General features: G+C 32.5%; 1 protein-coding gene across 1 annotated transcript in view; it reads left to right on the top strand.

Moving 5' to 3' along the window:
* LOC130444186 (alpha-2C adrenergic receptor) overlaps positions 1-24,117 on the top strand; it is an 877,544-nt gene that overhangs the window by 186,755 nt on the left and 666,672 nt on the right. The window lies entirely within an intron of this gene.

Genomic DNA, 24,117 nt, shown 5'->3' with positions numbered 1-24,117 from the left:
ATAATAGAGCATTGGAAATCATCGAAATTGTTAAGTGTAAGATCGGATCAAATAGTTACAAAGAGTCTATTCCTTATAGTCTACTCCAGAGGTGGGGAACCTTTTTACAATTTCACAATTTATCGCATTATATAGAAAAAATAAAATATAATACTACAAAATTTTAAATATAATATACATATAAAATAAAATGGAAATATAATAAAAAAATAAAATAAAAAATATTTTTTTATTCACTAAGTTAGTGACATATTTGACTTTGTTTTTTGTTTGACAGAAATTATATATTTGGATCAAGATTCCTAACACACAGCTTAATTGATCCTTTAAATGTGCATCTGTAATTTGCGTTCTTAAATATGTTTTTATTTTTGACATGAGAGAAAATGTTGTCGCGCAACAGTAGGTACTTCTGAAGCAGGAAAGTAAACGGCGAGCATGTTTTCGAAGGCATGGATATTCAACAGCATTTTTCCAGATTTCTATAGGGATCCTTTTTAGCGTTAAAAGAGGATTTGATGATACTATCTTCCCCTAAATCAATTAACTCCATTTGTAGTTCTGCAGGAGCCTCGGATATATCTATTGAGTGTGGTTCAAATGCCAGTTTCATAGCAGGAGTGTGCTCTTCAGAAAATCTATTAGTATACTCTTCTATTAAACAATCCAAGACACCTAGATATCCATCAAATAGTTTATTTTCACAGTTCTGCTCATTTAACATTTTAGCTAGCTCCGAGAAGTGTTCTGCAGATATTTCCGATCGACAAAGCAATGATTTCAAAAATGATAATTTTTTTCTAAACGCTTGGATATTTTGCCACATTTCATAAATATACCCCGTTTCACCTTGCAGGTGAAAATTTAAATTGTTTTGTTTTGTCATCATATCAGACAAAAATGCAAGGTTTCTGAGAAATACTTCATCTGATAGATCACATTGTTTTCCTTGTTCTTGATAAAAGTTCAAAATTTGTCGTCGTAGAGACAAAACTTCTATCAAAACCTGACCTGTTGATAGCCAGCGAGCCTTGCAGTAGTATGGTAGGTCAACACTATACGTTTGCTCATCTAAAGAGAACATCTGCCGACATTCACGATGACGCATTGCATTTACGCGAATATAGTTGACAATGGCAATGGTTCTATCCGGAGTGTCTTGCAAAATAGTAGATTTTGCTGATGCAAAATTTAGTGAAACGATATAAATTTTTTCAAGCTTAAGTTTTCCTTTTTTAACAAAGCAACGAATCCTTCTTTTTTGCCTCTCATGGAAGGTGAGCCATCGGTGCAGACACTGACTAAATTACTGACATTGTAATTGTAATTTATTACATACTTCTTTGAAGTTTTCGAAAATATTGGCTCCGCGAGTTCTTGCAGTTAGTGTACCCAACGCAAGTAGTTCTTCGTAACTTTAAAAATCTTTAGTTATAGCACGAATAAAATATAAAACTTGTGCCGAATCTGTTTCATGTGCTTTTCTCTAAAGCAATTGAAAAATAAACATCTTCATTTTGTAAAATTGTATAAAGTTGCTTTGTTATATTTTGCGCTAATTCGTGCTGTCGATCTGTTACAGTTCTTCTTGAAAGAGGTAATTGTTTGTATTTGTCGACATTTCTTGGATCCAACATACTCACTGCTTCAACAATACATTCTTCAATTATTTCAATGTCACTAAATGGTTTGTCCCTTTTTCCAAGTATATATGCTATTTTATACGTAACAGCAACTGCAGCGGAATTTTGATTTACAAATTCACTAAAAGATGCCTGCTGATGATGCTTCTCATTTTTCAACTTTTGAAGTGCTGCTTTTATTTGCATTCGCTTTTTTTTAATATACTTAAAACTGTATTGCACAACAAACACATCATTTAATCTTTCTCAGCAGTAAAGATAAAATCTAACTCCCATTCTACATTAAATGTTCTGTTTTCATCACCTATTTTTTTTCTCTTACTATTTTACATGATGGATAGAAAAACGAATTTCAAATAATATCTTTAACAAAGAGTATACTTTCTAGAAATACAATAAAACTGTGTAACTGTTATAAGCACGCACTGTTAACTAGAGTTTGTTGAAGATCGCAACAGGGAAGCGTTGAGAGATGCGCATCAGAGAAGCCAAAGCAAGGTGTGACGCTCAAATGGGAGATCTGAAACCGAGTTTTGCTCACTTCTTAGACAAGGTAGTTGGAGCTGCTAGCAATAATTTAATTTTTTTTGCAAAGACAATCAGCTGACTAATGAATTGCTCTGTGTAATCGATGATGCAACCAATTAATATCGATGTAAACATATCGTCTGCTAGCATGTGGCTGCTCTGTATGACAAATTTTGTAAATAGTATCTTGTAAGTTTAATTTATTTTATAAATAAATAAATATTACACAGAACATTATTCGTTTCTTTTAGATATGTAAATTACATAAACATTGTGGAATTTTCAGTAAAGTGAAAAATTATTTATTTGGATATAAAACCAACATTTCGGCAATACTCTGAAAAAAGCATAATTGATTTCTGAAATTCTGAAATCTCCGAATAAATAATTTAAAACTCACCTGAAAGTTCTACAATTTCTTTATTCCCAATATTCCTTCTAAATAAAAAAAGAAAAAAGAAAAAAATAAGAACAAAGGAAACACACACATAGACACACACATAAGCCGGTTTTTTTTTCGTTTAGTTCATTCTTATTGCAACTTGGGGGCGCTAAAAACTGTTTAAAAAATTAACATCGAGTGGCCAAATCTGGAACGGATGGTCTGTGGGCCAGAGCCTCACTCATGCGTGTTAGGAACCGTATCAGACTAGTATTCTGACGTCATTTTACAATATGACTGTCTTTGGCGGGATTTTTCGCGAAACTGTCATGGCTTTGATGTGCAATAGTTGTTTGAAACGAACTCTACCATTTTGTACTAGGTGGCAAAGGGCCGCACAAGAACCTCGCGGAGGCCGCAGGTTCCCCACCTATGGTCTACTCTATAGGTTAGTAACTGAGGAATAAATGCGAATATTCTGGCGAAGGAAGTTTTCCCACTGGAATTATTTATTGTGGGAGAAGGTTTATTAGTGAGGCAACTTAGTATATATCAGGTGAGTCAAGTTAATAGGCTTTAGTTTACCTTTTTAGTCTCTGCTGATGATAACTTGGTTATCGAAACGCGCGTTAGACAGTGTAATTGTGAGTGTTGGTGTAGTGTGTTCAGTATATCACTAACTGTTTCAAAAACTCTAGATTAGTTAATTTTGATTACTATTCTTTAAAATATTTCCACTTGAAAAAGTAATAAGTGAAATCAGTGCTAAATAGTACCTCACACCTCGTTTTATTATTCTATTTTCTAACGATCGATTAACGACGGTTAATGTTCCAATAGGGATCATGAGCGTTATTATAGAAAATAAAATGAATTCGTTTTTACTGATGAACATCGGATATTTACCTTCAATAATCTCTGAGTGGTTAATTGATAATCTTAAACAACCGGAGCAGGTTAATACGTAGAAAACAATATTTGGATTATTCGAATAATTATTACATGGAAATCGTTAATTCAGAATAATGATGCCACTATCTAATCGTGTCATCATTGAAGTTTTTCTTGGAAAAACTTTCATCTGCTACTGTTATAATTTCAGTACTAATACTACAAATGTTGCAGTAATTTTTCTAAACTGGTATTGTAACTTGAAATGTATTACTAGGTTGGAATTTCTGGAAGCATTTGGGATATCCAAACTTGAGGCACTGTTTGTGTGTACAGTGTAATTGTGATTGTTGATATAGTAAGTAATGTAATCAATGTCTTCAGTTTGTAGTTTATTGCAACAAATTGGAGCAAAAATTTTATCAGTCCTAGGTCATTGGGTGGTAGAATAATGGCATTGTATTTCTCTCCAACAATTTATTAAGAAAATTGATTAAAAATCATGATTGTATCGATATATGATAAGAGACTTGCACAAATAATATTCGTAATAAAATATATTCACAATCCAAAAAGAAACGAGTGATTCCTATATAAGTAAATGTTTAAAAAATATATTCTCGGAAAAGAGATATGTACCCTTGTTGTTATATTATGTTATGTTATGTTGTGTGTGTTATGCAAATGACCAGCTTTCAATGGAAAATAGTTACTAGCAGATATAACATATAACAGGGGTAATCAAGTACACGGTAGATCTTCAATATTGACTTCTGGCGAGGACTGTATCAAATTATGATTTTCTATAAGTGGAAAATACTTTTGTGTTTTCATTTACAACACAACTATGCATTCATAGCAATGAAATATTCATTATTTTTTCGAAAATCTCCTAAATTTACTCGACGCTCTGCTTTTGAAGAGCAAAATAGTTTTATACGGTGTTCTTAACATTGACTCCACTAATGATTGCTCCATTCGGAGCAATCTTCAATAAATATTATTGTGTAATTTCAGCTTAATATACACGTGTATTTGCATACTTGAATTACCAAAACGACCTCCTCACTTTTAGATCAAATAGTTACCAGCTTCTTACCCCATGATGTGAATCACTCAGTAATTAATCCAGAATCCACTCACACTCAGCTGGTGAGGAGGATTTACATAACTTTAGCAAATGATTGGATTGACCTCTTTGAATATGTCGACTTCAAATTTTCGGATATTTTCGACAAAACTCTCAGGTGTTTCACTACACTACACTACTCTCCGCCCTTGTGAAACTAATAATTACAAATCATGATCTACGAAAGGAACACGTACTTCGTCGAAGAATATGACATCACTCTTGTATAATAAAAAATTCACAGACAATCCTCGCACACTCAATTAAATCAATAACTAAAAATTATTGTACCGGAAAATTATCAAAATTATTGAACAAAATTATTGCAACAATCGCATCTCCACAGTTGAAGATTTCTCGAAAGAAACTTGGTATGTTATTAATGATTTGAGGAACGAGACGCGTTCATATAACTCTATTGACCTCGACCCAGACGAACTTAAAATTACTTCGTGAACGTTAATAAGAATATTAGCTCTAAAATATCTCCAATTCATGATGCTCTTTCTTTTCTCGTTCCTTCCAAAAAAATCACCGACAGTCTCTTCTATAGACCTTTAGATAGATTTGATTTAATGCAAACTTCCTTTCTGCATCATTTGAAAAGAGGCATCCCCTTAGCTGTCTAAAACAGCTGTAATTGCTCCCCTGCTTAAGGGTAGCGAGAAAATAACACTATTAACTATCGTCCTATTACATTATTACCAATCTTATCGAAGATAATTGAATGACTAATGAAAAACCGTCTATTACCCTTTCTTTTAAAACATAAAATCCTGTTATCTCAACAATTTGGTTTTCTACCTAATAAATGCACTAATAATTTTGTTCTCAATGAAATATATACCTCACTCAATAATAAATTTTATACGGATTCGGTTTTTGTGTTTTTGCTAAGGCATTCGAATGTGTTGATCGCGAAACTCTGATTAACAAATATGAAGTTTTATGGAATCCGAAGTGTTCTTTTTGAATGGTTTGTATTTTATACTATAAAGGAGTTTTACAACCTATGAAACAAAACAATGACTTAATACGATCTTTAAATTCGATCGAATTTCTTTGTCTACATATTGACTGTGTATTTCTGTAAATATACAGACTTTTGAGGAAAAATTATCCTCTCCTTGTTTTGCTATAAAATCTGTGTCTAAACAGCTCGATTCACGTACTGCTTCAACAACTTCTAATCTTTGTTCGACTCGACTTTTCGCTATGGCTTGTCTTTCTGTCTTGTATTTTGCACTTCTTTAAATCTATCTTTCAATTATAAAAAACACGTATTTGTTACATTCATGGCTTGAGTTGGAGAACGCGTTGACAATTTTATTTTAAGAAATTTTAAGTGTCCCTGTTTTTTTTTTTATTTTATAAACTGTGTTTTTGGTTCGCAAACTTTTTCACAATTCAACTGAGAGACACATCCATAGTTACCCTACTACAAGAAAAAATTTGGATGTTTATTCTATCACCTTCAATGCTAAAAGCTACCTTGGGAATTAAAAGTGGCAAATATATTCAATATATTTAGGAGATTGACAAACGCATTTCAGCTTGGAAGACCTCATCATTTTATGGCAGGATTCTACAATCTACTGGCACACACTATATTATAATTATCAACACGCGAAATTGTTATTTTATATTATCTAATTGAAAATTGTGTCTCTGTCTATAAAATTGTAAAATAGGACAATGAAGCTTATCTCTCATAGAAATAGAGTTTGCTCTTAAATGTATCATGTGGTATAATATGGATGATGTTTGGAATTGAGGTTAGTTAGAGCAACATCAAATAAAGAACAGTCTAAATGGAAAGATTCGATATCGTTTGCGTTCTCTTATCAACAAAAAACATTATAAAGTCAAGTGCGGACTACCATCAGGAAACAATGTGTAATCTATTTGCAAATTAACTTCAATGTGATGAGCATCATACGTTATCATAGCCGACAGATGAAGCACCTGATAAAAAAAATTCAAGAGAATCTCTTATATTACTGAATTTATTTTGACAAAAGATACAGTGTACCTAATCTTCCAAAGACTTCAGTATAATTTTTTATAAACAAAGAGGATTTTTGTGATAAGATAGCTAAAACTGTAGTAAATACATTACAGAGACGGTTTATATACTTTTGCATATTCAAGGATGTATTGATATCTAATTAGCCTAGACCAGTTCCATGCATAAACAAAATATTGCTTTACCATAACAACGAACAATAACTTATTGCAAGTGTCAGTGTAAAGTTTGACGTCGAAAAATTAAAGCAGAGTTACGCAATAAATTAAAAGAAAAAACATGTCCACCGAAATTGCGAAAATCGAGAAATTGGAGTATCGAGCCATCATCAAGTACCTGTATTTGGAAGGGTTAAGAGGTAAGCAGATTTACGAAGATATGCTTGATACCCTTGGTTATTAATGTCCTTCGTATGCGACCGTCAACAATTGGACTGCAAGCTTCAAAAAAGGTAAATTTTCCATTGAAGATGCTGACCGATCGGGAAGGCCAATTTCTGTGTCAGTATCCGAAAATATAGATGCAGTTCATTCCATGACTTTATCAAACCGTCGAATTGGGCTATAACGGATATCTGAAGCACTGAATATTTCATACGAACGCGTTCATCATATAGTTCACGTCAATTGGGACATGAGAAAAATTGCTGCAAAATTGATCCCCAAATGTTTGAATGTTGACCAAAAGCGTGCAAGGGTAGAAGCATCTTAACCGAATCGTTACTATGGATTAGACTCTGGTAAATTTCTACGATCCAGAAACAAAGCAACAATCGATGGAGTGTCGACACTCTGGTTCTCCAAGACCTAAGAAGTTTGTGTCCAAAAATATGCTGGAAAAGTTCTTGCTTCAGTTTTTTGAGATTGTCATGATAAGGGTAGAACAGTAACTGGAGATTACTATTAGACATTACTGACCACTCTGACCACAAAATTAAACAGAAAAGACGCGGAGAGCTATCCAAAGGTGTTTTGTTTTGCATGACAACGCCCCTGCCATGCAAAAAATTCGTGATTTAGGGTTTGAATTATTAGAACACCCCCGTATTCACCAGATTTGACTCCGTCCGACTATCATCTCCTCAACTGAAAAAAAGTTTGAACGGTAAATTTTCTTCCAGCGAGGAGGTAATAAAAGCTATGGAGGTCTGGTTTGCAGAGCAAGAAGTAACATGTTTTTTGAAAGGTCTAGAGACGTTGCAGGTTCGCTGTAATAAATGTACCAATTAAGAGGAGAATATGTTGAGTAAAAGAATATTTTGACATTCAAATTGACATGCATATTAAATTCAATCAGTAGGAAATACGATAGTTAATGTTCAATTTATATTTAGTATTTCAATATTCAAATCAATCACACGAATGAATGATATTAGGTATTTTTGCATATAGCAAATATTGCCGTTCAGTTCTTGGTATTCAATTTAAATAAGGACAGCAGCCATACAAAAATTATCATGAAATAGACGTTAATCCATATTTTTCCGAGTAATAGAAACTGATAAAATTGTTTCTATAAAATAAAATTTTTATTCTATTGATTTTATAATAATTTGTATATTGAAGCTTCCACGTAATGAATTGATAGAATTGTGAATAAAATAGAAATAAGTACAACCCTGTTTCTGTTTATTTTTTTTTTCCGAAATTGAAAGATGTACTGTTGGAGCGATATTGGAATCAAATTAAAAATTTCATTTTGTCGAATGTTGTCTACTTGGGAAGCTGGTTTAGAATGAGATGCCGTCGAATTCACTTTTGTATATAATGTAAATAATGATGTAGGAAGAGATGTAAATATACTCAGAAGATTGCACAATCCGATTAAGCGTCTAGCTTACAATTTATTTATAGCTATTATTCAGCTGAGTCGAATTTGAGCTTTATATTAAATTTGCGTTGTTCGCAATTTCATCTTGTATATGTGTTGTTGGAATAACTGTTGTTCACTATTTAATGACTGAATGAGCACCTGACAATTGTTATTTTGACATTTCTCTGACTTTCTCATATTCTGAAACAATTTAATTGAAATAAGTGACTGACTTTTGATATTGCTGAACAAGTTTTTATATATGTTCCTATCCCATTATATATTTTGATTTTTAAAACCATATCAACTAATACCGATTATTGGCTGATAAGTTGTATTCATACTACAAAGCTGTTGACATTTAAAACTGGTATTTTATTTTATATACATTTATCCATTTGTGTCATCTTGTTACACATCTGTAAACCAACTTTAAAGGATCATTTCGAGGACGGGTGGAGTCTTACATTGGAGTTGTTTATAACTCACAAATTTGCAAGTTTTTGTTGCAAATATAATATTGAGAAATTGATGATTGAGGAAATTGAGAAAAACTTATTTCGTAATGATAACATAATGTTCTTCATATCGAAATGGTTTTTTTGTGAATAATTCAGGAATTCTGTATGAAATATGTAATTTTATGTCCTTTGCATTTACGCATCAACAGATTTATAGCTCTGAGAACATTCTTAAACCAAATTTCTCTCTCTTTCGAAATATTCATAGTTCAATAGAGTTAATTTCTATAATGGGAAAAATTCTTTGTTATACCTATTTTGCTTACCTATTCTTTAAAAAGTAGATAGTGATTCTAATATAGGAATATACGATGATAATAAGGATTGCTAAGCCGGTCGAAATTATGTACTACCTTCCAATGAAGTAGAAGAAATTATACCAGTGAAGAAAGTGAAAGTTTTTTATTAGTGTTTCATGAGATTCCAGTACATCTGTTTATACGTTAAGAAAATTGGAAAATATAGGAATCAAATGGAGACAATAGAATTTGATTTTTAATCAACAGCAGGTGTCTTGTATGGGATTTCCAATCGTCATCAAATATGTTAGGTACAATTGATTCTCTATTTCGTTTATTTTCTCCCCTTCTCTTTTCTAGAAAAATGATTTTAATGAAGAAAAAAATAGGAATCCTACATTTTTCACATCTTCTTAATGTGAACTTTTGATCCAGTTCGTTGGTCTTCTATTCATTCCTGGAACTAGGCCTTTGAATAAATTTGTAAAATTTCTGGATGTCAACGATGCCAATGATAAAAATCAAAATCTTCTGTATCTAACCTTGATCGTAATAGACTTCAAAACACAGTAAACAAAGGTACCTAATTCCACGTAAAGGTACAATTCAAACAAACCACGCAAATGTAAAAGGTTTCCAAAATTTCCAAATAAATTGAGATTTTGAAGAATCATAGTTTCATATCTTACTACATTGCAGAAGTGCAACAATAAATTTTTCGTTGTTTTGCAACCATCAATTGTATGTTAAGAGTGTCTCATATTCCTTCTACATACTGACACTGATAAATAATTTATATATTTATTCATTATATATTTATAATTTATATATATAAATATTTAACCACCAATAATTTGATTCCATGTTTTTGAATTGGATCCAAAATTTTTATGCAATTTGCAATGACCAAATATGAATAATCAAAGTACTTCCACTTGGATTATATTAATGTAACTATATATATTATCTACTGCTGCTTTGTTGAACTCATTTTGAATCAAATCACCTTCATCCAACATCAAGGTGAGAACATAATATTATCATCCTCAATTAATGGATCATATTTGAAATTTAAAATTTATTTTATTAATATATGACTGCAAAAACTTTGTTCGTTACTTCATATTATTAATGAACTGTATTTGAATGTACATATAAGGAAGAAGTCTTGAATTTGATATTGAATAGAAGTTAATTTGCAAGAATGTTGACAATTACATTCAAATCTCATTTTTTGAGGTTGTCTTTGTGATGTTACGCTTGAAATATAGTAGTTTGGCAAGTAGCCAAACTCGAGAATCATTTAATTGACTAAACGTGAACTCAATTTCAATTTGATTAATAGCATCATATTTCAGCTTTTGACCTGGACTTCAGTTGTAACAGTATAATCACTTGCTCACCGAATTGACTCAATTTGGGAAATTTCACTCTGAAATGCACCTATATTACCATTAAAACTTAGATATCTCATACCGGATTCAACGTTCAGATGAGAAGCAAATTTTCGATATTTTATATAGAACATATTTGTCAATTATTATCAAACTCAAAACAAAATTTCACACTCAATTTAACTCAAATTGATAATAAATTTTCTAAATCCTCATGATGTCAAATTTGATGATTTCACTTGTAACATATTGGTTGTTTGAAATAGCAAATCAGTTTGCTTAAAGTTATTTAATTTTATGAACTACAGTAGAAAAAATTTTTCCCAACATTTGGGGGCTTTTTATTCATTGGTTGAATATCATCACCAATGGGACCACAGACTTGAAATACATCTTTTTATCTACCAATGATACTATTGAATTATGTCTCTTCACTTATTCTGTTATGTTAGAAAGAAACGTCTTATGCGCCGTTTATTCATCCAGCAACAACCTCTCTTACCAGGAAAGAAGAGAAATCTACATTTGATTTCAACTTACATTTCCGTTTAAGTAGCACAATTCCTAGTATTCGGTTTATTTTAAACTTCCCCGCACATATATCGAACCTCAATTTCAATAGTGCCATAAGCTCATGAATGAGAATTTTACAGGAAAACCAACAAAAAAATGATTGTAAATTAAATGTTCGATAAGCCTACAGATGAAGATATCTGTATGATGTAAAATGTAATGTAAAATCTACAGACAGCTCTAAAAAAATTTTTTGAATGATATGGCACCACTGTTGATGTTAATTTATTCAGACGATTCTAGTTATAAAAATGGTATCGAAATATTGAATATCGATGGGAAAAGTATATGGAGCAAAAATGGAATAACGTTCAAAAATATAATTTGGTACTTTTTATTTTTGTTGGACCTGGTACTATCTTCGTAATCTTAGCCACTCAATCAGAGTTCTGACCTCAGTTAATTGAATTTACATACACAAAAATTAATTTGTATCCGACGACTAACTCAAATAACAATTAAGGTGAGAAAATTATAATATAATAACAAAATGGGCAAATAACTACAAATTACTGCTACTACAAATATCACTTCTCTCGCATTATTCATGATAAAAACATCATTATAAATGAAAAATATCTTGCATTTGTTATTTTTGATTTCCCAATCATCTTACTTATAATCAAATACATTTTCTATTTCAAAACTCTTACTGGCTCAAATGATCTCATTTGGGTTATTAGTCACTGCTGAAATATATTTTATATATATTTGATATATGGTGAGAAAATTATGTTACCAAACTGAAGATCATACTGTTTTGCACATAATATCATTTAATAATTTTGTAAAACAAAAAAATCATATGAATTATGAGTGTGTTTGATGTAAATGTATGTGGTTTAGGAATGAAATTACCCAAACTCAATAGACTTATTGATGAAATATGTTTACTAGTTCAACTGAGGTACTGTTGAATTCTTGAAATACTGTTATCAATCAAATTACAATTGAGCTGAAGTGTAGTCGATTGGATGCTTCGAGAGTTTGGCATCATCCCAAATAACAATATTGTGAGCATTAGATTACATGGGGTCTATGGGGACTGATCCTCTGAATTAATTCATATATTCCGATATTTTAATATTCTACTTTTTTAAACAATTGTATTGAAAAAAATAATTATATCAAATTAAAAATTGGTATCGATTTATTTGTCTTATCAAAACCTTTGAGGAAATGATAATTTACTGAAGTAATAACAGGGCGTTTAATTATTGGAAAAGTTCTTCAATAACCATTTTAACATTGATCATCTTGAATCGATAATATACAATTTTCTCCAACTTTTTGCTTCTCAAACCTTCCTATGTTTTTCGTTATTTTAGGTCTCTTTCGATAAAACATCAAATAAAAAATTAACATTGACGTGCAATCTATTTCGGTCTTCATCAAAATATGTTATTTTGAGAAAAAAAATAGATAACAAAATTTTTAGAGACATATTTCCTATTCAGTTTTGTTCATCATGAAGGTAATTCATCCGGTTTCGACATACCTAGAGTTTCAAAAACATTTTCTGATATTCATAACACAAATAAATCTGATATTCCACACGTCGCTCTCTTCTAGGCATCAAAGAACTTCTGATTTATTGAATAATATAAAACATCATACGATGAATATTGCATTTGTATTTCCTGGAAATATATTTCTTGGATGTCCCTAAAATTGCGAACTAAGGGACAAATTATTTTTTACAATTACGAGAAGATCTCTGAACTAAAACCAATTTTGTTTGGAGTTGAAAAGTAGTCATAACTCCAAATTGCTCTTGTGAACTGGTCCGTTCTTTGTTTAAACTAACTCTAATTACTATTCAACACAAATAACTTGTGCATAACGCTTTCAATTCATTCGATCCTCGATGCGGACTGAACAACTACACACAATTTATCATCATCAAAGCGCACATATGAATCAAAACCAACAGATTTCTGTATATGACAAATATCTCACTGTAATATATTCCATAACAACTAGCGGCTCAGATATAATCCAACATTTATATAGACCAGGGTCGTTCATATTCAAAGAAACAGCAGATTAATATTCTGTGATGATGAAATTTTATGTACCGTCAAACATAAATTGAAATTACTAATTCAGGTACTAAATTAGTGAAGAAACGACTTATTCAGATTTCAAGGGTCATTTAGTTCAAATAAATTCGAAGATGGATTGGAATAGAAAACACATATATAAAAAATAATTGAACAAACCTATACATGGATACTTGAACTTGAGATTAAATATAATAAGAAATTTATGTGTGGGGCTATAAAGGCATTCATATGAAATGTGATCGCAAAGATTTTGAAGAATCTGAAAATTCCGTTATGTGAATGACTGTCTGTGCCAGAAATAAGGAATTGAAAATCTAACTCAAATATTCAATTCTTATGATAAAAAACTCCGAATCACAGGCCATAAATAGACTTTTTCTAAATTGTTTTTGGTGATAAATCGTCTTGATTCTAGTCGTCTCTTAATTAAAAAATTGGTTTTCAGAACACATAAAAATATTAATGTTTTAACCTGTTGCGATATTTGTCAAGATATAACAATTAGCTTAATCATATCGATAAATATCAACAATAGCATGAATATGAAATTAAAAATATATTCTAACTACAATACATGATTTTTCTATCCTTATTTGTCATATCTTTAAAATAAGTAGCAGTTACTAATCAAATCATTCATAGTTATAATGAAAGTTATAAAACAGAATTAGAAGGTCATTTTTATTATTGGCAGTTCTCTCGTTTTTGCGCATGTGGACAATTTCTAGAAATTCTAATTTTCTTGTATTTCATTCTGCTTCAAGAATTTTCGAGGTTTTATAATATAGGATATGTTCTTTTATTTCGTGGTTTGTTATTGTAGTCTTATTTGTTTGTTTCAGTTTCCAGTTTAGAAAAGTATTTCGATAATGTAAGACTTTCTTTATGACTTACCTTCCAGTTTTCGAGATAATTTGATAATTATTTGGAGAAGCCTTGTAAATATTTTCTATATCTATATAGTGTTGCGGAAATTGTACTGCTCCAAAGAAAGGAGACCCAATAAATTGAGGTTCTGGGCACCTGCAGGCGAACTGGATGTTAATAAGCCAAGTCTGCCTGTCGTAATAGGTCTTGCAAATACTCCTCTAGGTGGTATGCTGTTGTACAGCTTGGAGAAACATGTGACGTGGTAGTACCGGTAAAACAGAGTCAGATCAGTGACCTTTTTTCTATGCTCTAAATAGTCCAATTTTCTGGTTAACTTTGGAATGCCTATAACCTAAGCTAAGCTCCAAATGTATCTAAATCTAAATCCAAGTCTTATTGGGAATAGGATGTTGTTGCGGAGTATATAGCTTTTGGATCTTGAAGAGTGATCTAGGTTTTTGTGAAGCTGCCTTAGCTTAGTCGGCCATATGACTATTGCTCCCAACCTCAACATCCAACAGGATAATTTGCGGTGGTGATGATATTTCATGTCCAAACTGTACAAAATCCTAAGCAGCAGTGCTATTGTTCTTAGTGAAAACAGCAGCCTGTGACTTTGCTATATTAAATTCAATCAGATTGCTTCCACTCCACTCCATGTTTTCAAAATCGTAATTGATAGTGGAAATCTGCTAGTGCCTTCATACAAATGATGTCAAGTCAATGTATGTTTGGTAGATCATATATTTTATATATTTTAAGGAGTATGGCATTATGAATTTGAATCTGTTGGCAAAATCAAAATATTACTATTCGATTTTCGTGAAGACTTCGTGAAGGGTAGTGTTTAAATGTTTCATATTTTCATCATTTTGTTAAATTGCGAGATCCCATATTGCTTTGTTATATTTAGTTTTCCAGTTAATTTTCCAAATTAGTGATATTATTGGAAGTTCCGCTTTCCTTAATCAGATACTAGGTGCCGTATTCAATAGTCCATAACATATTTAAAACAAGTAATTCGTTGTAACTAGATATAAATATTTTGTGCTGAATTGAGACCTAAAGATAAAACTTCAACTACCTAATTCGATATTCCATTATCAGTAATCAATTTGTCTAATTTCATCTCCTTCTTTCATGCTTTTTCTGATAAATAATTTCGATTTTTGTGACTTTTTATATTGAAATGACTTTTCCATATATTTAGACATAACTTTCGACCAATTGATGTAATTTTGATCTACAAATATTAAAATATATTTTTAAAATGAAAATTAGAAATCATTCCTATTGTAACAACGGTCGATAACTTCAATATTATGAAAATTTTAGTGAAAAGTTAGTGAGAAAATCATATATTCATTTTTTAAATATTTTTTTTCTGTATAGTTTTCCATATTTGAAAAAAATAATTCTTTATATCATTATTTGTTCTCCTCAGCCATAAATATCCCTCCTTTGTAGCGCCTAGTATCCTTCTTAGTAGTTTTCTTTCCCATATATCTAGCATCTCTTTCTCTGCTTTGTCAAGATGTAGCTTTGCTTTTCTGGAAATTTTTTGGTATCTTATTTACGCGTTCAGCGGTCCCAACTGCTCACTTCCCCTCGTCATCCTCGCTTCCAGATTTTTCCTTCGTCACTATCGTCGTTGATAACCACCCCAAGATATACATAAACTTTGAACTTGTTCTTAACTTATTACTTTTCTTCGTTTAGTTGTATTCACAAACTTCCATTGCGCTTTTTCTTTGTGGTGTTGTTATTATGATGAACTTTGATTTATCTTCGTTGACTCATAGACTCACTGTCTCTGCTATTTCTATGAAGGCTCTGTAGATCTTATTCATACACCATTCTTTGCATTTTCCTCAGTGTCAAAATGTGGTCTGTGACTGATCTTCCAGATCTAAACCCGCATTGGTAGTCTCTAGCAACCAAAGAAGAACTTTCATCTATGGCTTTAGTCAAAATTTTGTAGGTGATATCTAGTAGCGCTATACCTCTGTAGTATTTGCATTCATATTTTTATTCTGGCTCTATTTCGTCCTCTTCCGGGGACTTGCCATTTTTCAGCTCCTGAATTATTTCCTCCTTTGTTAGTGACAATATATTTCCGATATTATTCCAATCTTAGGTTTCAAGTTCCTTCCATTGTCCACCTTTTCTGCGTTTAATGTTTCCTTGAAATGCTCTGCCCATATTTGGATCATTTTGATCTCCTCTATTATTATGTAATATAACCATATTGATATTGGTACAAAATTAACACTGTGTATATTGACGAACATCTGTATACTGGGTGAGCTAAACCGCAAACTTTTGATTGTCTCAACTCTAAATTCCATTTTTATGAAGCATTTCTCAAACAATTTTATGTTGTGAAATTGAAAATAATTGGATATCCCATTGAAATTAACAACAGATATGATTTGGTTGCCATTAGAAAGTATGAGAAATCCTTCACTTCTAAACAAAGTATAAAGTCGAGAAATTATTTCATGAGACACATTCTTTGGTAATTACCAATTAGGGACATAATTCCCTTCCACACTGCTACACCAACTCCAGAGATTTTTCCTAGCGATCTATCAATTATGGAAATACCTGGCGAGAACGTAATAATTCTCGACTCGAGTTTTTTGAATATAATTAATCGATTTCTAATGCGTTCCAGCTAATAGGGTGGCTGAAGTAATATCGAAACTTTCTGGAAGCTAAAAACCCCGTCACACTCCACCCGTACTTACAAATGTGCATTTTTGTGATGCAGCACCCAATAATTCACGATGTCTGGGCGCCCTCTTTTTGAAAATCTATCAAGTACTTCGCGATAGAATACTTATACACGGTCTGTCCAGGCGAAAATATATCCTCGATGATCATAACGTAGCTGTCAAATTAGCAGATGAGCATTGTTTTCACTGTTGACTTGCTCAGCAAACTTTTTGAACTTAGATCATTTGCTAAATAGAGCTGTTAACGCTGAAGCTACGTTTCGCTGTCGTGACGAAACAAAAAACTTGAATCTTTAGCTACCATTTAGTTTTCAACTGTTTTTTTTGGACGGTTTCGCGATTGATATACGAGAGTTGTGTGTAAAACTTCTGACCTACAGAAGAGAGAAGACTTTTTTTTTCGATAATCTTTTGTGCTTTTTGTTGTCAAGTTGATACACTTAACTAGCAAAGGTTATTCCAAACAATAATTGCCGTTTTCTCAAATATGCATTCACCTATGCAATAATCTTCTGGCCAATGAAATCTCTCTCTTGTGATTGGAAAGGTTGAATTAGAATTATTGGAACCGTTGGCGATATTCATACTGAATACACTGTTTACACCACCACTACTCCAACACTCACAATTACACTGTCTGACGCGCGCTTACCCTCAGTCTCTGAAGACGATAACATGATTATTGACACGCGCGTCAGATAGTGTAATTGTGAGTGTTGGAGTAGTGGTGGTGTAAACAGTGTGTTCAGTATTGGAAAGGTTGCGAAACAGAAAAATTTTGCTGGATGCCAGATCTCGTGAATACGGTGGATGGTTAAAATTCACGATATGCACATCGAATATGAAGTGTAAATCAGGAATATTCGCCATGATAATCACCGACGTGTGGTAAGGTGCGTTGTCATGATGGAAAATAGTGTCTTCTATCTCAGATACCGTCACTTTCGGCAATTTCTCTCTCCACTTTATTCAACAATGATGCGAAGGACTCTTTTATTATTTATATTATTGTTTCATCTTTTTGTCTATAGTTTCATTATTTTAAAGATAGTTGATGACCACAATTCCATCCCTATCCCAAAATAACAGTCTCAATCACTTTTGCAGCCTGTGAAACCGTCTTTAATTTTTATAGCCAACTTGTCATTTGTAATCCACTGTTTTTTCATGACTATGAGGCCTATAGAATGTTCATTCGATTGCGTTTCCGATCCAAGGCAAGTCAATGCTTCACCAAAAGCGCGTATAGCTTAGTTTCTATCATAATTCTTCAGACCGTATATGGTCAGTGCGTTCTTTTGATATACCGATGGCGTCTTACAGCTCTCCAAAACCAATCCGTTAGTCGTCCAGTACAATTTCGTCAACTTTATCGATTATATTGCTTTTGTTCGTTGTTTTTGGTTGTCAGTGTCGCCACACCTACAATTCAGTCGACAAAAATTTGACGGTTGTCAATAATTGTGCAGTCTTCTTACTCATTGTCCATCTCCTTCATATGCGTGAGCATAAAGCCTTTAAAAAACCAATATTCAATGAAATCCTGATACCCAATTTTTTCCGCCTTCGTTTGTTAATCGGTACACTTAGAAGATTAAGCCTTCCTTCTCATAATTCATCATCAACTTTTTAGATGACTCTTATTGAACAATTTATACCACTATAACACTTATTTACGGTTCATACAACTTCATCAACACTTTACCATGAGTTTTGGTCTCCGAATCGTCTAATGTCGCACGAAATTGAATCTCGACGTGTTGTTTCAGATTTCGTTTCTCTATTTTTGTAACAAACACTGCCAACACCACATACATAAAACACATAGCTGACGAAGAAATGATGATCGCTAGCAAAAAATGTTTCTAGAGAAACCCTGCTCTCTAGAAATTATACGGGAATGGTTTAGTTGTAACAAGGTAACCACAAGCGCGGCAAAACAATCAGTTCCATTACTTAATTATCAGACTTCGTATATCATCAGCGGTATCCTGAAACGAAACACCAAATACACGAACATTCAAAAGATTAATGGATCGCTTAGTTCACACTGGATCAGTGATATATGAAATAAACAAAGGAACAGAAACTATTACTTCCGAAAAAAAAATATGATGCATAGTTAGCCGTTACCGAGAATCATCACATTAGTAATAGTGAAATTTACAGCCAACACGATATTAATCAAATATCGGCCGTCAATAACTTCCACATACAATATAAAATGTATCTGTACCATATTCAATTATATCTAGAATTGAAAGACGATGATTATCCTGCAATTTTTGTGAATGTGCTCAAAAAATTTCGAGCTTTCCAACATCTAGTTATAATTTTTATCATTACTTCACAAGCAATACGTATATTGTGATAATTAAAAGCTGTAATATATGGTGGTATGTTGATAAGCTGTGAACTAATTACTAAAAAACGTTGTAGCATGACCGAATTACAATCGATTCACTTAATATTTGCATAGTTTTCACAATGTTGAGGCACAGAATATGTTTAATGATATCCGGTGTGGAACAACCAAATAGAATAAATTCGTTAATGAATTAATGTGAATATTTTGGGAAAACGCTTGGATATGTTGAGTTGAGGAAAAAATTATACAAGCTGTGTCATGTGACAGTGGGCAATACTAACTTATTTTATTTCAGTTCTATATTACAAATTCGCTACATTACACCAAAAACCTGATGAGAAATACTCTTTATTTGAAACACTCGCCTCGAACGTCGTGGCGACATGTTAATCTGGTATAGAAATGTCTTCTAAGGTTACTCAACATCTCATGCGTTATTGATCTAATCTCAAGCATGATGCGTCCTTTTAAGTCATCTAAGATGAGAAGTGGAGCTCTGTATATAACACTTCAGGAAGTAGTAATCGGACTCATTTAAAGTATATAAGAAACTGGTAATCAGGCGGGGTGAACCCGTCTTTCTGTTACAACTGTACCGTGACTAGCGGCGTGAGTAACCGCATCCATTTCGCTTTCACCCAAAATCCAAGTAACCCCCACTGAAGTATGGTGTTCTATGGATTCCACAATTGGGAACGTTAATTGCCAAGGTTCGGCCAGGAAGTGTCATCTATTATTTTATCTATCACTGACACTCTCTCCAAATTAGCTCCGATATTCACTGGCTACATAACTTTCCACTTGGACAGAAACTTCCACTTTAACGGCAACGAACTTCTCGTCCGTAACGCACTCCTCTCGTCATCCCACCCACTACCTTCACTTCTGTTTCAACAGATCTTGGGTTGCAAAGCTATCGATATCTCGTTGAATAACGAGATAATCATCTTCATCTCCTATTACAAACACCTTCTATCCATCAGACGAAACCCATCACACACATTTCGTCGATTGTCGGTGTTGCAGGTTTTTTGCGATTTCCCTATTACCTGATGAACCGGTTCACCAGCCAAATGGCTGACGATAGGGTGTAATGCAGCCGTAGCTGTACGCGCCCGCCCCCCATTCAAATCAAATTTTCCAAAAAATCGGAGAAAATATATAAAGTTTTTTTTAAAAACAAAAAAAACAAGAAGGACAGTTTTCACTTACTAGAACTATCTTTCGTTCTCTTCCGACCAATATCGCAGTTTTTCCTCCTTAATAGTAAGGACAGCAATCACAACCCTACACAACCTTCACAACCCCAGCCCCGTAGAAGAGCAGCTCCTATATCAGGGTTATCTTCCATAAGTCTACCTCCTATACCAAATTTCCCCCATTCCCACCATAAAAATAGTAAATTCGAATCAACTGCGTATACAAAAGAGCACAACGATTAAAAAAACGATTTTGTTTTGTAGTGTTTCTAGCACCACAACCAAAAAATAGACTTAGGAGAGAGATATTTTGTGAGTATGACCAGTTATTCCAAAATTTTTATATATGCAAGAAGATAAAACCTAAACATTAAGGGATTTTCCTCTATATAATGAATTATTAGGTACAACTTACAGACAAGCCAGATCAGGTTCAAGTAAATCTTTGCAACACGTGATTGTTCATCTACAGCATACAACAACATACAAACGATCGAAAAGAACAGTCATTGAAGAAATATAAACTGCAACGGATTCATTTCCACCCGTATTTCAATTGAGAATTTTGAGAATAATTCACAGGACAGTAAGAATAATTCGTCATCAGAAATAAGTATAAACTCGGTTAACGAAACAAGTTAACCTCGAATTTATTTGGTTAAAATTGAATAGTACTACATGTTCCAGTAAGATAATCCTTATATGTGTAATTCTTTGTTGGAAATGAAAAACTACGATTAGCTTTTTTACGGGCTAACTAACCAATAAACAGTCGTCGCTTTTCCTTAACTGTATCAGGTACAAGTACATTTCTGAAACTGATCTTATAAGACAGTTGATGAGTTTTTAAATGATTTACTCGCATCATTGTAATCTTATTCTATAATCTATATTAATATTATAGGTATCAGTTTTAAAAACAACAGAAGAAATTAGAAAATCCGCAAATACTTCCAAAATCAATTAACTTAGCAACGTTCTTAGAAAACTTGAGTACCTTTACAGATACGTCAACAATTAGTCGAAATCAGAAAATAAAACGGAATAAACTAAAACACAAAAATGACCTAGAGCCTGCTGAAAAAAATAGTTGCTCTACATGGAAATAAGCAAATTTTGAATAATATACCTACTGCTATTCAGTATAATGGGAATCTTGATATTGAAATTATACGGAGACAAGTATATAATACTAAAAATATTGAGTTAACCATCAGCAACATGGCGCCAATTTGTAGCTTGTAACCTCACTTCTTCGGCTGGAGACCTTTTTTAGGAAGTGGTATTTGGCATCAGTTAAATTATATAAATAACTGGTACTTAGATGGGGTAAACAACAATTATTAAATTGGACACCATCAACTTTTTAATGACCTACGTTAAAAACTGAATAAAAAAGGTAGGCAAGCTGAAATCACCTTGTGAAATAACTAGATAAAAACTAAAACGATTCCCGGACACGATCATCCAAATTAATAACTATTGATGTGACCAATGAAAAAAATTACAGCAACAAATTAATTTCTGGAAAAAAAAAATAAATTCGCATCAACTCTCTATACAAAAGAGCACAACAAATAAAATCAGAAGTAATAAATTGAAAACAATTAAGATGTATATTTATTAAGATAATACTCGGACTTATCTATGGAAATCCGGGATGGTTGCAGCCCTCAACTGGATTCCCAGATGTTGTAGTTGTACTTGTTGGTTTGTTATGATACACCGGTTAAATCCATTGTTGAACTCTCAACCTGGCAACTGTAGAACTGCGGGAAAAAAATAAGATGAGGAAGGAAAAGGGAAACACATATCTAAATTACTAAAGAAGGAACAAGTAGGTAGAATAGATGTGAATAAGAAGAGATTATTCTCTAATATATGAAAAAACTGAATTTATATTTTCTTATATTATGACCAAACAGCAATCTGTTCTATTTTATTTGTTCTGTTCCCCAAATAAATACGTATTTACAAGGAAACCATGACCTATACAAAATTTGTTGGAACGAAAGAAATTAATAAGGATAACAGGACTTTTTATGAGCTCTATAATAAAAAAACAAGTTAAAAAGATATTTCAAAAATTCATCAGTGATTATAAAGAATAATATTACGACAAGTTTACTTCAATTTGAACACTTGGGTGTAGAGGACGATTTAGCAACCAAACTGAGTGGGAGCTCGATTACACCTCAATTTCTCTAAAAACTGGAATATTATATTGAAATAAATAAATCGTGATTAAATACTGTGCCACAATACGTCAAGAAGAGAATATTCAAAATGTTCAAAGAAAAACATAACAAATCGAATGATATATTATATCCTCACAAAAAGAAGTCTAATGGAATCTTCTCAAGATATCGTGCTGGCCATTGTATCGATCTGCGCCCTATCCTCCGATTTGGATGAAATTTGATCAAGTACGGACATTTGATTTGGGAATAAGGCCATCAATGATGATATGACCTACGATATAATTTTCAACAATTCCTACCCAAACATTTGTATATGTTCTTCTCTCACCCAGTGATGATCCTCATTAGACAAATAGCGGATTAAAATGACCGTGAAGTGTAATTTTGCTCTCATCAGAAAATGAAACTCTCCTTCCTAAATCGTCATCCATGAATATTCTTTGTTGGTACCATTTAATATTAATGCATTTTATTTTCCTTCAATATTCGAGAAAGTTGAACGCATGAACGTATTTATCGTTTGGTTATTATCCTATTGTGTGTATTGTTCGTTGTAGCTAATAATAAGATAGGAGGTGTATAAAATATAATCAGTTAGTGCTTGTTGGTGTTTCTCGGAAACCTTGTTCAAGTACTGGTTAAGAATAAGTGACTGAAGTATGTTTTTCGTCCTACTATTTCCAGAAAGAACAATAATGCGAGTAACTTGGTCGTCTACTCGTTCAGTAAGTTTTTCTTTCGGCGCATTATATGTTTTTCTAATTTATTCACACTATTACTATCGGTGAGGTAAATTTATAAATACTGTCTTCCACTTATTCAATTTATTCAAACACACTATAATTAACTAACTTGTATAATAATCAACTTATCTATACTTGTATAATTTCTGTTCTAGTTTACTTAAATTCACTGGTTACTCTTCTATTTCGTTCTGTCACTATGACTATTCATTATAAACTAACTGCGCTAAACAAACAAAGTTTTCAAAAATTCTAGAAAATAAAAGAGTGAAGAGAAACAAATAGACCTTCACAGAAACTAGTTCAAAAGAATCGATGTAAACAAATCGCCTGATATGATGAAAACAATTATAAAAACAAACATCAACCGAATTCAGCGGTGTATCTAACGTGCAATGTCTTCGCCGGACAGGACCGACTTCACAGCCTATATCGCGGACTTGTTCGTAACATTATAGTTGAACAAAACAGCACAAGTGAAAATAGATTATAATGTGTCCAATACAATCAAGAGGGGGGGGGGTGAGACCAGGATTTATGCTGTCCCCACTCCTGCTTAATTTATACTCTTAGGCGATTTTTCGGAAGGCTCTGGAGGATCTGAAGATGATAGTAGATGTTGATGGAGTGGTAGATTAACAATATCAGATATGCTGATTACACAGTCTTAATCGCTGATAAATTGTCGGATACAAAACAATTAAACAATAAAGTAGAACAAAGCAAAACAAGGGGTTTAAATAAAAAGAGAAAAAAAGTTTTGATCATATATAGAAAACGCAGTATATAAGAAA

Source organism: Diorhabda sublineata, chromosome 5 (genome assembly GCF_026230105.1).
Source record: "Diorhabda sublineata isolate icDioSubl1.1 chromosome 5, icDioSubl1.1, whole genome shotgun sequence".
Lineage (NCBI taxonomy): Eukaryota > Metazoa > Arthropoda > Insecta > Coleoptera > Chrysomelidae > Diorhabda > Diorhabda sublineata.
Note: the sequence above shows the minus strand (reverse complement) of the source record. Positions and strands in the feature narration are given on the sequence as shown.